At 40.1% G+C, this 13,734-nt stretch overlaps 1 pseudogene; it reads right to left on the bottom strand.

The window, feature by feature from the left end:
* Positions 1 to 11,066: 11,066 nt before the first annotated feature.
* The window catches only part of LOC142642560 (2-oxoglutarate-dependent dioxygenase 19-like), a 50,021-nt pseudogene continuing 47,353 nt past the window's right edge, over positions 11,067 to 13,734 (bottom strand).

Raw genomic sequence — 13,734 nt, 5'->3', positions numbered from 1 at the left:
ATGTAATTGCAGAAGCCTCATGGAGCAGGAGTGGGAGGTGCAGGCGCATCATATATACCGTAAAGCAAACGAATGTGCAGATGCACTAGCGAAGCATGGAACCCACCAACAAATCTTTTGTATGTATATAGCACCTGTCCCAGTTTTGTCTATCACTGTTATGTAAGGGATTTGGCCAGCCTTGGGAGTAATAGATTGTGTGCCCGATCGCCGGAGTGTGATGTTGGTGTGTAAACTCTATATATATTATATAAATAAATCCACCCGTTTCTACCAAAAAAATATGTCTAAGATTTGAAAATCAATTGAAAAAAATTTATCATTCCACTGGGCTAAATGGACTCTTTGAATTATGTACTTGGACTTTTGGACTTAGAACTTCATGTATTTTTTTTTTTCACTTTCCCAAAGAATTGCATATTATTATTATTATTATTATTATTGCAAGTGCACAATTTGTACCCGGACCCAAAAACAAGTGATGGGCTCAGGCCCAAAGAGCCTTATACAATGAATTTGTAGAGTATGGATTTGAAACCTAGGTTTGGGATGTTGGAAGTTGATCAACAGGCTAGAATGCTACAATCTATGCAAGTAACAAATGAATATGACAAAAAAACCTCCTCAGACGTAAGCCGAGGACAATTTGTATAGTATTTCTTTTTCTAAGCCAAAGATTACAAGGTTTTGTTTTTTAACCAAGAAGAAGAGCCCCCTCTTCTTTCCTCTCTTGTCTTCTTATATACTTCTTCTTCTTCTCTGTTTCATCCACGTGTTACACAAATCTTCCTCCTAAATACTTATCCCATCCACCACCTTCTTGAAGTCTTCAAATAATAGCAGGAATACTGAATTCTACTGTTTAGAAGTCATTTCTCCATTAATGCGGCCAGAGAGGTAGATGCTGGGCCTTTAATATGGTGGTAGCAGCTTTTTCCTCAGATATTTCTCACACGTTCTTGCTTTTAAAGGGTGCTTGGATCATACTTTTACCTACCAGTTCTTCCAGAATTCTGTCTCTAACTTGTTTAGCAAGTCCTAGGGCCATTGCTGGGCCTGTCCGAGGAGATACTCCTCCTCGGACAACCCCTTGGACCACTATAGTGCGGACTGACCTGTGGGCCTAGAGACCCTAATCAAACAAACTTGTATCAAGCAATCAGGCTCAAAGCTCAAACGTTTGTTCAAACACTTTTACCCCCCACAATAGCCCCTAAAAACTTTATTTTTCCTTCCCATCCATAGGGAGAAATAGAGTTTTGAACTAAACAGCGTACCTTCCACACACTTTGCAAACCGCCACACGTGTAAGGGTCCTTTTGTTCCCTTAAAACGTCTCTAACGCTTCGAAACCCAGAATGCGCGCATTTATGACCGCAAGTTACATCCTGTTCCCCACGTTCAACGGTGGGATATGCATCCAATGGCCCAGATTTGCTCTAAACATTTAAGTGGGAGAATTTTAATTTCGAGGCCGCCTCCTGCATGTCAAAACTCCTGGGAACTCATATCTCCATCCATTCTTTCAGAAATTAATCACATCTAAGTGCTAATTATTATCTTTTCTCTCAAGAAGCTCGTGAAGAATAGCCTAATCAACTCCCATAAGTTCTCACTTTTCTTTACTCATTCCTTATCGGCTTCTGTCCTCGGCCACCATCTAGATCCCTTTCCTTCTTTAAACTTTCATTTCATTCCCCCCAAATGAGTAGATTTAAGTGTCTAGTTGATACCGACGCCGGTATGGAGGGTTTTAGGGCCAAATACCAGATTCATCACGACGTAGGCTTGAAATATTGCCCAGTAGAAGCCATAGGTGACGCTAGGAAAGAGGGAGAAGTTATCATTCCCAAGATAACATTCATAGAAGGTGGGATGACCCTCCCCATGAAAAACGTAACCAACGAATACCTACGTAACCATAGGTTATGCCCAGATCAGTGCACATCAAACATATTTAGGGTCTTAGGTTATGTCGATGTTTTAAATGAGTAAATGGGTTTGAACCTCACATGGCACGATGTTGCCTATATGTACGAGCGTCATTAACTCAAAAGTGTAGGATACTACATTAAATCCAAGTCTAGCATCATTAGATTGATATCCTGCCTTCCCAAATCCAACAAAGGCATGAAATACAACTATCTCATCGCCTCGGAAAATTGGTTTGACGGTCCTCACTGCCCAGTCAAATTGGGAGAGCCAAGTGTAACTCCATAGGAGTTAGATTTCCTAACCCATGACTCAATCCCGTTACTTTTGCTATTTTTGAATTATATTGCGCATTATTATTTTTTCCTTGATATTTATCACTAATCCAACCATGCTCGTCTTCTCGGACGTCTCTTTTCACAGATAAACAACACGTATGTCCGCGTCTAAGCTTTTGCAACGTCGCAGACTTGAATCACGTCCTTCGCTTCGAAGTCTTTGTCAATAAAGACCTACAAGTGAGAGCTGCCCACCTGAAACTAGGATACGATCCTTTATCAATGGACTTTCAAGAAATTGACAACGCGATCACTACAGGAGACAAACGACGCAGAATGATAGACGTGGCATGACCAGGCTTCCTTTCTAACCGCGAACTCCCAGACGATCCCTCCATCATACTATATTCTCGCCCGATCGCAGCGATTCCTTTTTCGGCACATTCCTAAACAACTGCCGTTCGAGAAGAGCCAGGGTCCTCGCAACAATCGTTAGACGAGGAGATCGACCAGTTTCGACTCGAGGAAGTTGAGAGACCTCGAGAAGATCCACTTGTCATCCTCTCGGACGAAGAACAGGTGCCCGCCGAAACTTCGGGCATACAAGGTCTAGTAATTGCACAGCCTGATTCTAGCTTTGAAGAAGAAGATATGGACATTCTACGGAAGCTGATGAATAAGAGGGGCTCGAAAGTCTCTCAAAAGGGAACGGGTGGGTCGCAGATCCCTCCGTCCTTGCCACCACCCCCTTCTCCCTCCAATCCTAAGCCTCCCGTTCCGGAGCCTAAGAAGAAGAGGAAGAGTGAGGCCGAGGAGGCAGATGTGAAAAGACAGAAGAAGCTGAAACAACAACAACAACAAAAATCTAGCAAAGGCAAGGGACGTGCCTCTTCAGTGGAAAGCGGGGAGAACAGGGACCTTGCCGAGGTACGTCGTACACCAGCTAACTGGTCTCCCGAGCTGAAACTGGACATGGCACCAATCTCCTGGCAATCTAGTATTAGGGCGTTCCAACAAGGTCATGCTCACCACCTGGCTGACGCCTTGGAACGTCCTCTTTTTTTGCCCAAGGACATGGACACCCTAGACAAGATGAACCAGTCGCATCTGTTCCTTTCGCTAAAAAGGGACTTGGCTTTGGTGAGTATCTAAGTCTTATCCTTACTTTATTACTTTCATTACACCTTAACGAAAGAAACATTCTTATGTACTTTAGATTCATGCTACTAATAATGCATTTATTTCGATATTTCACCATAGGCCATTCAGGAAGTCTTCGTTGCCGAGAAGTGGGTAGAAGATTCTCGGAAGAAAGCTACAGTTGAACTGGAGCTTAGGTAGGAGACCGAGAAGTCCCTAGGCCAAGCTCTTGCGCAGAACGAGAAGCTAACGACACAGTTGGCAAAGCTAAAAAGGGAAAGGGACGGTGCCAAGGCCAGCCTGAAGACAATGAGGACCCAGGTGGAGGGGCAACGCAAGCTTCTTCGTTAGAAGGATGAAGACTTATCCAAAACTCAACAAGAAAACTCCGACTTGAAGAAGGAGCTTGCTAGGATGAGGGATGAGGCTCGTACCTTCAAGGACTCCATGGAGGACGCAAAGAAGGTTGCTTACAAGGAAGGGGTGGAGGTGACTGAAAACCAACTAACTGAGGAGTTCGCCGAGCTGTGCCGGGAATTTTGTCAACAAGTGTAGGAGGAAGCCTTAAATGTGGCAGGGATTCCCACAACCTTCGAGTTGAGGAAGCCCGAAAACATTTGGCTCCCTCAAGACATCCAGGTGATCGAAGAACTTCCTCCTGTCGCACCTGCCCCTGAGACAGCGTCTTCTACGCTCCCACCCATGATTCCAGGGCCCATTCCAACTCCTAAAGAACCTAAGGGTTCCAACAAAGAGAAGGAACAGGGCAATGGCGCCGAGAAGGCTATGGGCCAAAGTGTCGAGCGCAATGTCCCTCCATCGGTGGCAACAGATAAGGGGAAACAAACCCAGACCTCATTTGAAATAGAGCTGAAACGAACAGAGGCTGCCAGCACTTCCGAGCAGGACCCCCCTTCTAAGGCTTAGGGCTTAGGCTAGTTAGGACTTCCTCCCTTTTTGTTATGAAACAAATTTTAGGGTTTTTGCTTTGAATGTATATTAATAGAATTTAATGAGAAACTTTGACTAGTTTGATTTTCATTTGACTTCCAAACTTAGTATAAAAATACTCATTAGCGCAAAGATGAATGAATGGAACAACTAACTCCACTTTCAATATTTTAATTTGCCGTAACTTTAAATAAAAGTACACATACTTAATGTATACTTGTAAATCATGCCTCAGGTGCATAATATATGTAACACAGCAATACACAATCAAAAATTTAATTGGAATTTAATTTGGGGTATAAAGCAATCCAAGTGGCTCATCAACACCTCAACACTAACGTGGTATGGTTTCTGCTAATATTCCCAAAGTAGAGGGTCCGAGGACCCGACATAACTAAACTTTTTTTTAGCAAAAAGTAGGATGTCAATTTCCACAAGGCATGTGCTCCGAGGACCATGCACGTCCAAGTTTCTGTTTGATACTTAGAAACAGTTACTTGAAATGTTAATTTCCCCAAAGTAGAAGGTCTAAGGACCCGACATAACTAAGGTTCTGTTTAACAAACAATAAGATATCAATTTCCATAGGGTATGTGGTTTGAGGACCATGCACGTCCAAGTTTCTGTTTGATACTTAGAAACAGCAACTTGAAATGTTAATTTCCCCAAAGTAGAAGGTTTGAGGACCCGACATAACTAAGGTTCTGTTTAACAAACAATAAGATATCAATTTCCACACGGCATGTGGTCCGAGGACCATGCACGTCCAAGTTTCTATTTGATACTTGGAAACATCAACTTGAAATGTTAATTTCCTCAAAGTAGAAGGTCTGAGGACCCGGCATAACTAAGGTTCTGTTTAACAAACAATAAGATATCAATTTCCACAAGGCATGTGGTCCGAGGACCATGCACGTCCAAGTTTCTGTTTGATACTTAGAAACAGTTACTTAAAATGTTAATTTCCCCAAAGTAGAAGGTCTGAGGACCCAACATAACTAAGGTTCTATTTAACAAACAATAAGATATCAATTTCCACAAGGCATGTGGTCCAAGGACCATGTATGACCAAGTTTCTGTTTGATACTTATGAGCAACAATCAATAAACCAAACTGCATAATGATAATCTGAACAACGAATGACAAAAATACTTTTTATTAATAATAATACCTTCGTAGATTATTTACATTCTAGGGGCCTTTTGACGAATCTTATTTGCTTCAGACTTGTCTTCGGGCAGAATATCACTTTTTAGAAAAGAGACCACAGGATCAATCCAGCTAGGTTCGGGCCTTATCAGGTGGATATGGATAGCACTTGTAGTGGTTAGAGTTGGTTTCAGCAAGTCTTCAACGAGGATAATCCTAGGCAAACATTGAGCCGAGGATGTTGCCAAAGTGGCCAACGAATCCGCATGTGTGTTTCCACTTCTAGAAACATGCGAAAGGATGAAAGAATTGAACTCGGATTGTAAACATTTGACCTGGGTCAAATACTCTTGCATTCTTGGATCCCTAGCCTCCATGGTCCCCGTCACCTGGCCCACAACTAATTGAGAATCCGAGGACATATGAATTGCCTTTCCCCCCATTCTCCGTACCATACTCACACCGACCAAGACAGCTTTGTATTTAGCCTTGTTATTAGTAGCCGAGAATCCTAATATCAATGATTTCTCAAAGATAATTCCCTCAGGGGATACTAAAACAAATCCAACCCTAGACCCCCTCTGGTTTGTTGCTCCATCAACATACACTTTCCAAATCGGAGGTCCTTTGTTAGTGATCATGCCAACTGATTTTTCATTCATGTGCAATTCCTTCGCAGTTTCTTCTAATGATGGTTCGGCAAACTCCGCCACCAAAACCGTGAGAACCTGGTCCTTCACCGAGGTGCGTGACATATACTTGATATCGAAAGCTCCTAGAATAGTTCCCCACTTGGCTACCCTCCTTAAGTAGTTAGCACTTCGTAACACTGACTTGAGAGGTAGTTGAGTCAAAACCATGACGGTGTGGGACGAGAAATTATGAGGAAGCTTCCGTGTGGCATGGACTACAGCCAAAATTGCCTTCTCCAAAGGCAAGTAACACATCTCAGCTTCATTCAAAGATTTGTTGACATAATAAATCGGCCTTTGTACCCCACTGTCGTCCCTTATCAAAACCAGGCTGACTGCATGGACAGCTACAGCTAGGTATGCAAACAAGAATTCATCGACCTCCGGCCGAGACATGATGGGGGGTCGGGAAAGATATTCCTTAAGTTGCTAGAAAGCTACAACACACTCCTCGGACCATTGGAATCCTTTCCATTTATTTAATAGTTGGAAAAAAGGTCTACACCTGTCGGCTGACCGAGAGATAAATCTGCTGAGAGCAGCAGTCATTCCAGTCAATTTCTGAACTTCTTTTGGATTAAGAGGTGGTTACAAGCCCTGAATGGCTCTAACCTGTGCCAGATTCACCTCTATTCCTCTATGAGTCACCATGTAGCTTTGGAACTTTCCGGAACCCACCCCAAAAGAACACTTTGAGGCGTTAAGGCGCAACTTGTACTTTCTAAGTATTTGAAAGGTGTCATCTAGATCTTTCACATGCATAGGTATTTTCTTACTCTTCACTTCCATATCGTCCATATATACCTCAATGGTCTTTCCAAGTTGCAATTCAAACATCCTGATCATCATCCTTTGGTAAGTAGCCCCCGCATTTTTCAAACTGAATGGCATTACTTTATAGTGATAATTCCCCGTAGGAGTAATGAAGGCAGTCTTCTCCTGATCACCCAACGCCAATGGTATTTGGTGATAACCCTGAAAGGCGTCTAAAAAACTCATCCGAGGATGCCTGACCGTGGCATCCACAAGCTGATTAATGTGAGGCATCAAGAACGAGTCCTTTAGGTAGGCTTTGTACAGGTCTGTGAAATTCACACACACTCTCCACTTTCCGCTCTTCTTTTTCACTACAACTGTGTGCGCCAACTATTCCGGGTAGAAAACTTCTTTAATAGCCCCAGCCATTTTGAGCTTGAGCACCTCTTCTTTGACAGCCTCAGAATGCTCTTTCGAAGAACGCCAAGGTGGTTGGCTCCTAGGAATAATGGCAAGGTTGACGTTCAAATGATGGCAAATGAAGTTTGGGTCAACCCCCGAAGCCTCATAGGGATCCTAAGCAAAGACATCGATATTTTTTTTCAAAAACTTCACCAATTCCATCTTCTCTTGGTGTGGTAACCGTATCCCAACTTGGAAGAACCTTTCGGGATCATCGGTTTTGAGAAATCTCTCCAAATCTTCACACATGGCATCCTCTGTTGTCACCGCACCGAGCACATCCAGAGTCTTTAATTACTATAAGTCTGCCATAGCCAAGGTCGAGGACTCTATCCTGGCCTGATGCAATACTGCTGCCAATATGCATTACCTTGCTACTATTTGGTTATCAAGAATTTCTTCGATGAATCCCCCGAAGGAAATTTTACTTTAACATGCAAAGTTGAGGAGACAGCACCCAAAGCATGCAACCAAGGCCTAGCGAGGATGGCCGTGTATGGAGAATATGCGTCAACCACAATAAAATCCACCTCGACCATTTTCAAGCCGAACTGTACGGGCAATCGGATCTGTCCCTTTGGTATAACAGCCTACCCTTCGAAACTTATTAACGGCCAGTCATAAGAAGTGAGATCCTTTAACCCTAACTTAAGCCCCTTGAATAAGTCAGGGTATATAATATCCGCATCGCTGCCTTGATCAATCATCACCCTATTAACGTCATAATTCCCTATCCTCAATGTGACCACCAGGGTGTCTTTATGGGGCTAAATGGTCCCAACCTTATCTTCATCAGAGAATCCTAAAATAGGCGCACTCCCCTTGATCCTCTTTGGCCTCGAGCCTAACTCCTCGGCCTGGGAATGTGACACTGCCATCACCCTGGTAGGACAAGAACTGGTCCTGCCAAGTGCAGCGAAGATGACGTTAATCGTCCCCAAGGGCGGCCGAGATGAGTTGTTCTTCTGATTATTTGAACCCGAATGATTTCCTTGTCCGTTGGGTTGATATAAGTGCTGCTTCAATTTTTCCTTGCTAACGAGCTGCTCTAAGTGGTTCCAAAGGGTCCAACAATTCTCGGTGGTATGACCCACATCCTGATGGTACTGGCAAAAAAGGTTCTGATTCCGTTTCATAGGGTCCCCTGCCATCTTAGTGGGCCACTTGAAGTAGGGTTCCTTACGGACTTTCTCCAGTAGTTGGTGCATTGGTTCTCGGAATACAGTATTAACTACTTGAGGAGTGGCTAGGCCAGATTGCCCAGAGTAATCTCTCCTCAGCTTATTGTTATGGTACCTATCCGACCTGAAATCCCTTCTCTCCTACGGGATAACCTTCACCTTGCCCTTACCTTGTTGTTGATCTTCCTCAACCCTTTTGTACTCGTCGATACGGTCCATGAGGCGTTGTACACTCCGTACGGGCTTTTTGGTCAGGGATTTCCTTAAATCATGATCAATGGGAAGGCCCACTTTGAAAGTATTAATCGCCACTTCGTCAAAATCTTTACCAATCTCATTAAACATCTCACAATACATGTCGGAGTATGCTTTCAATGTCTCACCCTCCCTCATGGCCATAGATAATAGTGAGTCCAATGGTCGAGGGACTTTGCTGCATGTAATGAATCGAGACGCGAATGCCCTAGTAAGTTCCATGAACGAACCGACAGACCCTGACTTTAGTCCGTTAAACCATCTCATAGCAACAGGTCCCAGGCTAGAAGGAAAGACTTTGCACATCAAGGTTTCGTTCGGAGAATGCACCACCATCCTTTGATTAAAATGGCTCACATGTTCCACTAGGTCTGTCCTGCCATTATAAATGGTGAAGGTGGGCTAGGTGAACCGTCTAGGGAGCTTTCCCTTCTCGATCCTGCGTGAGAAAGACGATTTAGAGAGTTGGTGTAACATTCGGCTCATAGCATCATTCCCCAAGCCCCTGGAAGGAAGCTTCCTATGCTTACAACTTGGTAGGTCGTCCCTTTCGTAAGAGAAGGTTTCGCTAGGGGGAGTCCTGGACCTTAGACTGTAACTATTTCCATGGGACCCCCTTGAGGAAGGATTGGATGAGGGTGATGCTCGCCTCCGTCTGATACAGTGTAGCTTTTTCTTGAGGTAGTCAATCTCCCTCTACATGGCCTTGGCCTCATCCTTATGGGTGGCACTGCTTCCACCATGTGAATGGCTTGCGTCAGGATATACGGTATGCACGCTTCCCTCTCGATCCCTCTGACGCTAAAGACGCTCAAAAAGATCTTCACACTAGGATGCTTGAGATTTTGCATGATGCGAACCTAAGCCTGCCATGATGTTCCAATTCCTTCAACATTAGATCCCCACAGATGGCGCCAATTGTAAGTGCACAATTTGTACCCGGACCCAAAAACAAGTGATGGGCTCAGGCCCAAAGAGCCTTATACAATGAAATTTGTAGAGTATGGGTTTGAAACCTAGGTTTGGGATGTTGGAAGTTGATCAATAGGGTAGAATGCCGCAATCTATGCAAGTGACAAATGAATATGACAAAGAAATCTCCTCGGATGTAAGCCGAGGACAATTTGTATAGTATTTCTTTTTCTAAGCCAAAGATTACAAGGTTTTGTTTTTTAACCAAGAAGAAGATCCCCCTCTTCTTTCTTCTCTCGTCTTCTTATATACTTCTTTTTCTTCCATGTTTCATCCACGTGTTACACAAATCTTCGTCCTAGATACTTGTCCGATCTACCATCTTCTTGAAGTCTTCAAATAATAGCAGGAAGGCTGAATTCTACTATTCAGAAGTCATTTCTCCATTAATGCGGCTAGGGAGGTAGATGCAGGGCCTTTAATGTTGTGGTGGTAGCAGTTTTTTTCTCAGATATTTCTCACACATTCTTGCTTCTAAAGGGTGCTTGGATCATACTTTTACCCACTAGTTCTTCCAAAATTCTGCCTCTAACCCGTTTAGCAAGTCCTAGGGCCATTGCTGGGCCTGTCCAAGGAGATACTTCTCCTTGGACAACCCCTTGGACCACTATTGTGCGGACTGACCTGTGGGCCTAGAGACCTTGATCAAACAGACTTGTATCAAGCAATCAGGCCCAAAACTCAAACGTTTGTTCAAACACTTTTACCCCTACAATTATTATTATTATTATTATTATTATTGGTTAGGCCTTAGATGTCCTTTTAAATGCTCTTAAGTTTTAATAAATTGATCTAAAAATATTTTTTTTTAATAAAATTTATATATATATATATATATATATATATATATATATATATATATATATATATATATTGACAACCCTAAAAGGTTATATCAAACTAATGTAGAAATATTTTGTTTTCCTGACTAAACTGAATTAGTCTCCAGTATGATTATATATTGACAACCCTAAAACAATATATCAATATTAACCAATGTAGAGATATTTCGTTTCCTTGACCAAATTGAATTAGTCTCTAGCATGGTATTGAATCCTTTAACGTTAATAGATTTTGGCAAACTTAAAAGCATATCCTACAATCTTGCCAATGACATTTTGGCCTAATGACATGCAAATTGCTTTTTGGTAGTAAATGCTTAGATTCAATTCTCCACATCTAGCTTTAAACAGTAAGTACAACAAACTAGAGTACAGGAAATTAAGTACACACATGAAACACAGTCATGCATGGCCATTGAGTCCCATCGAGACCACCTCTTATTTCATTCACATCATTCAAACCCGTACGCGATCCAAGTTGCCTTTTCCATCAAGGTTGTTGCCTCGTCGACATTTCAAGTATTCTTTATATTTTATCCCGAGGTATGCAGGTTGATCATTTCCATTATTTAGTAACTCTGGTGCTGGGCTTACAATTGTATCAAGTGATGGTCCATTATTTGTGATGACTAGAGATATTCTTGAGGCTTTTTTTGTTTACCAATGCTCGATGTAGAATACTCTAGTATTTCCCATTACTCAGAATCTGACTCAGTCCAATTGATGTTAAGATATTTTCCTTTTTATTAAAAAAAAAAAATTGTTGTAGATACTACAAGTTTTACTACAAAAAAAAAAAAAAAGGTGATTGAGGCTACTTTGATAAGATAATAAATGATTGTTTACATTATATTTTATAATTGGTGACACAATATATATATATATATACACTAGCCTCTGAGCACGAGCTCATGCGCGTGCTTAGAGGCTCTTCTATTTTTTAAGTAAGGATTAATTTAGAGCATTCATTATAATTTGGAATTACTACATGTTCCAATCACAAATAAAAACCTAGGAGTATGATGAAAAATTATTTCACCACAAATAATCCTCATAACACTCCTAGGTTTTTTTTTTTTTTTTGTGATTAGAAAATGTAGTAATCCCAAATTATAATAAATACTTTAAATTAATTCTTACCCAAAAAATAGAAGAGCCTCTGATTTAATACTCACCCACTAAAATAAAATATAAATAAATAAACAAAGAAGAAGAAAGAAAGATTGATGCTCACCCATTGAAGAAGAACTAATTGATGCCTACCGGCGGTGATTAATCTAGTCAAATGTTCTAAACATGAACAGCTTGATTTTTATAGCAGTATCTATCCGCTCAATCAAAAAAAAAAAAAAAAAAAAAAAAAAAAAAAAGTAAAATGTGGAATGAAAGACCATAAAAAAGAAAGAAGTCATCAATCCTTCAAGAGAAATTGGCATTACATACAGGTATTTCAGCCTTTGATGTATCCCATTCTTGAACAACTTTTTATTGCTACACTTAGTACTGGGCTTTCATTCCAATCAACAATATTTGCTCCACTTCTTGGGTTTTGTTTTGATATGGTTCGGTCAAAACAATCACAAAATATGTGGTAATACTAATAGAGGCCAGGTAATAACTTAAAATTTAAGCATATCTTCAAATTTCCGCACATAGTTCAGCCTCTCAGTGGTCATCGAATGAGGAGAAGAAGGAATAAAGATTGCAGAATAGGGGAGTGATGAATAAAGAAAAAGGAAAGGTTTTTGTGAAAAGACCCAAACTGAAGATGTTTTTGATAGGGGAGAAAACTGAAAGGCAAGTGGCAAGTACTTAAAGAATGTGTATTAGGTAGTTGTGAATATTGGAGTAGATAGGTTCAAAAAAAAAAAAAAAAAAAACAAAGAGAAAAAAAAACTGTGCGTATTTTTTTTTTTTTAAAGAAAAACTGTTTGTTGGTAAACTATTTTTCATTAATTTTAAATCTAGCTAAATTTTAGAAATTTTTTAATTAGAAATTTTACCTGTCTAATGGGAGTGTGGTCCTATTTTGTAGATAGTATTTTACATGGGAGTTAAAAAATCGTTTTTACCAAGTTCTATGTGAGTTGTTTAACTTATTCTATTTAAAAAAAAAATAAACGTATAGTTATTTTGAAGAAGTAGATTAGTGAAAAAATGTTCCTATTTTGTAGGTAATATTTTAGTGCAAGTTAGACATGTATTTTTATTAAACTATCTTTTAGTTTTGTCTCTACTTAAACTTAGAGACATAGAGGTATTTTGGAATATAAAAAAATCCACTCCAAACAGGGGCAACCGCTTAAATAGTAGTGTGTGTATATATATATATATATTTTTTTTTTTTGAAAATGTGGTGATACTAGTTTGTTGAACATATATGGTAAAACTTTTAATACTACTAACTTTATAGAAAAAATAAAAAATAAAAAATGTTGAGAATTTTAGCTAGATAACAAGATATTAAAATAAGTGACACAAGGGATATTATAAATCTTACTATTATTTAATTAATGTTGTTGTAAATTATATTATATTGTAGAAAATACAAATTTTATGTCCCACTAGTCTGATACGTAATGTAAATCCAGAGGTACTTGGTTGAATTACTTGTTTCTTGTATTTGTTGATTGTTAATTGGTGGTTTTGTAATCGTTAATTGGTAGCAGGTAGTGTGCAATTGATGCAATATTCACTATAAATTTTGAAGGTTTGGGTGGGTGGCTGGGTGGTTAGGACGGTGGTGGTGGGCTTGGCCAGTTGTGATATATAGGTAAAAAGAAAAAGAAAAATATAACTATAGGAATAGAAAAAGGTATCCAAACATATAGATATATATATATATATATATATATATATATATATATATATATATATATATTTTGGAGGAGAGAGCTGGGAGTACTAAATTTTTTTTTTTTCTAACTCAACCCAAGCCCATTTGACGTGTAGGGTTTTATGTTTTATATTTCATATAAATAGGAAAACCCTAGCCACATTTTGATGGTTGTTATGTAAATCTCTTGTGAAATCTAGAGGTGTTTGCCTTTATATATACTTAAGGTTATCAAGAATCAAGATTATGTCAAGAGCTTGATGATTGTTTTAGTTGCTGCATAAAGAG

The sequence above is a fragment of the Castanea sativa genome, chromosome 7 (genome assembly GCF_040712315.1).
Source record: "Castanea sativa cultivar Marrone di Chiusa Pesio chromosome 7, ASM4071231v1".
NCBI classification, from domain to species: Eukaryota; Viridiplantae; Streptophyta; class Magnoliopsida; order Fagales; family Fagaceae; genus Castanea; species Castanea sativa.
Note: the sequence above shows the minus strand (reverse complement) of the source record. Positions and strands in the feature narration are given on the sequence as shown.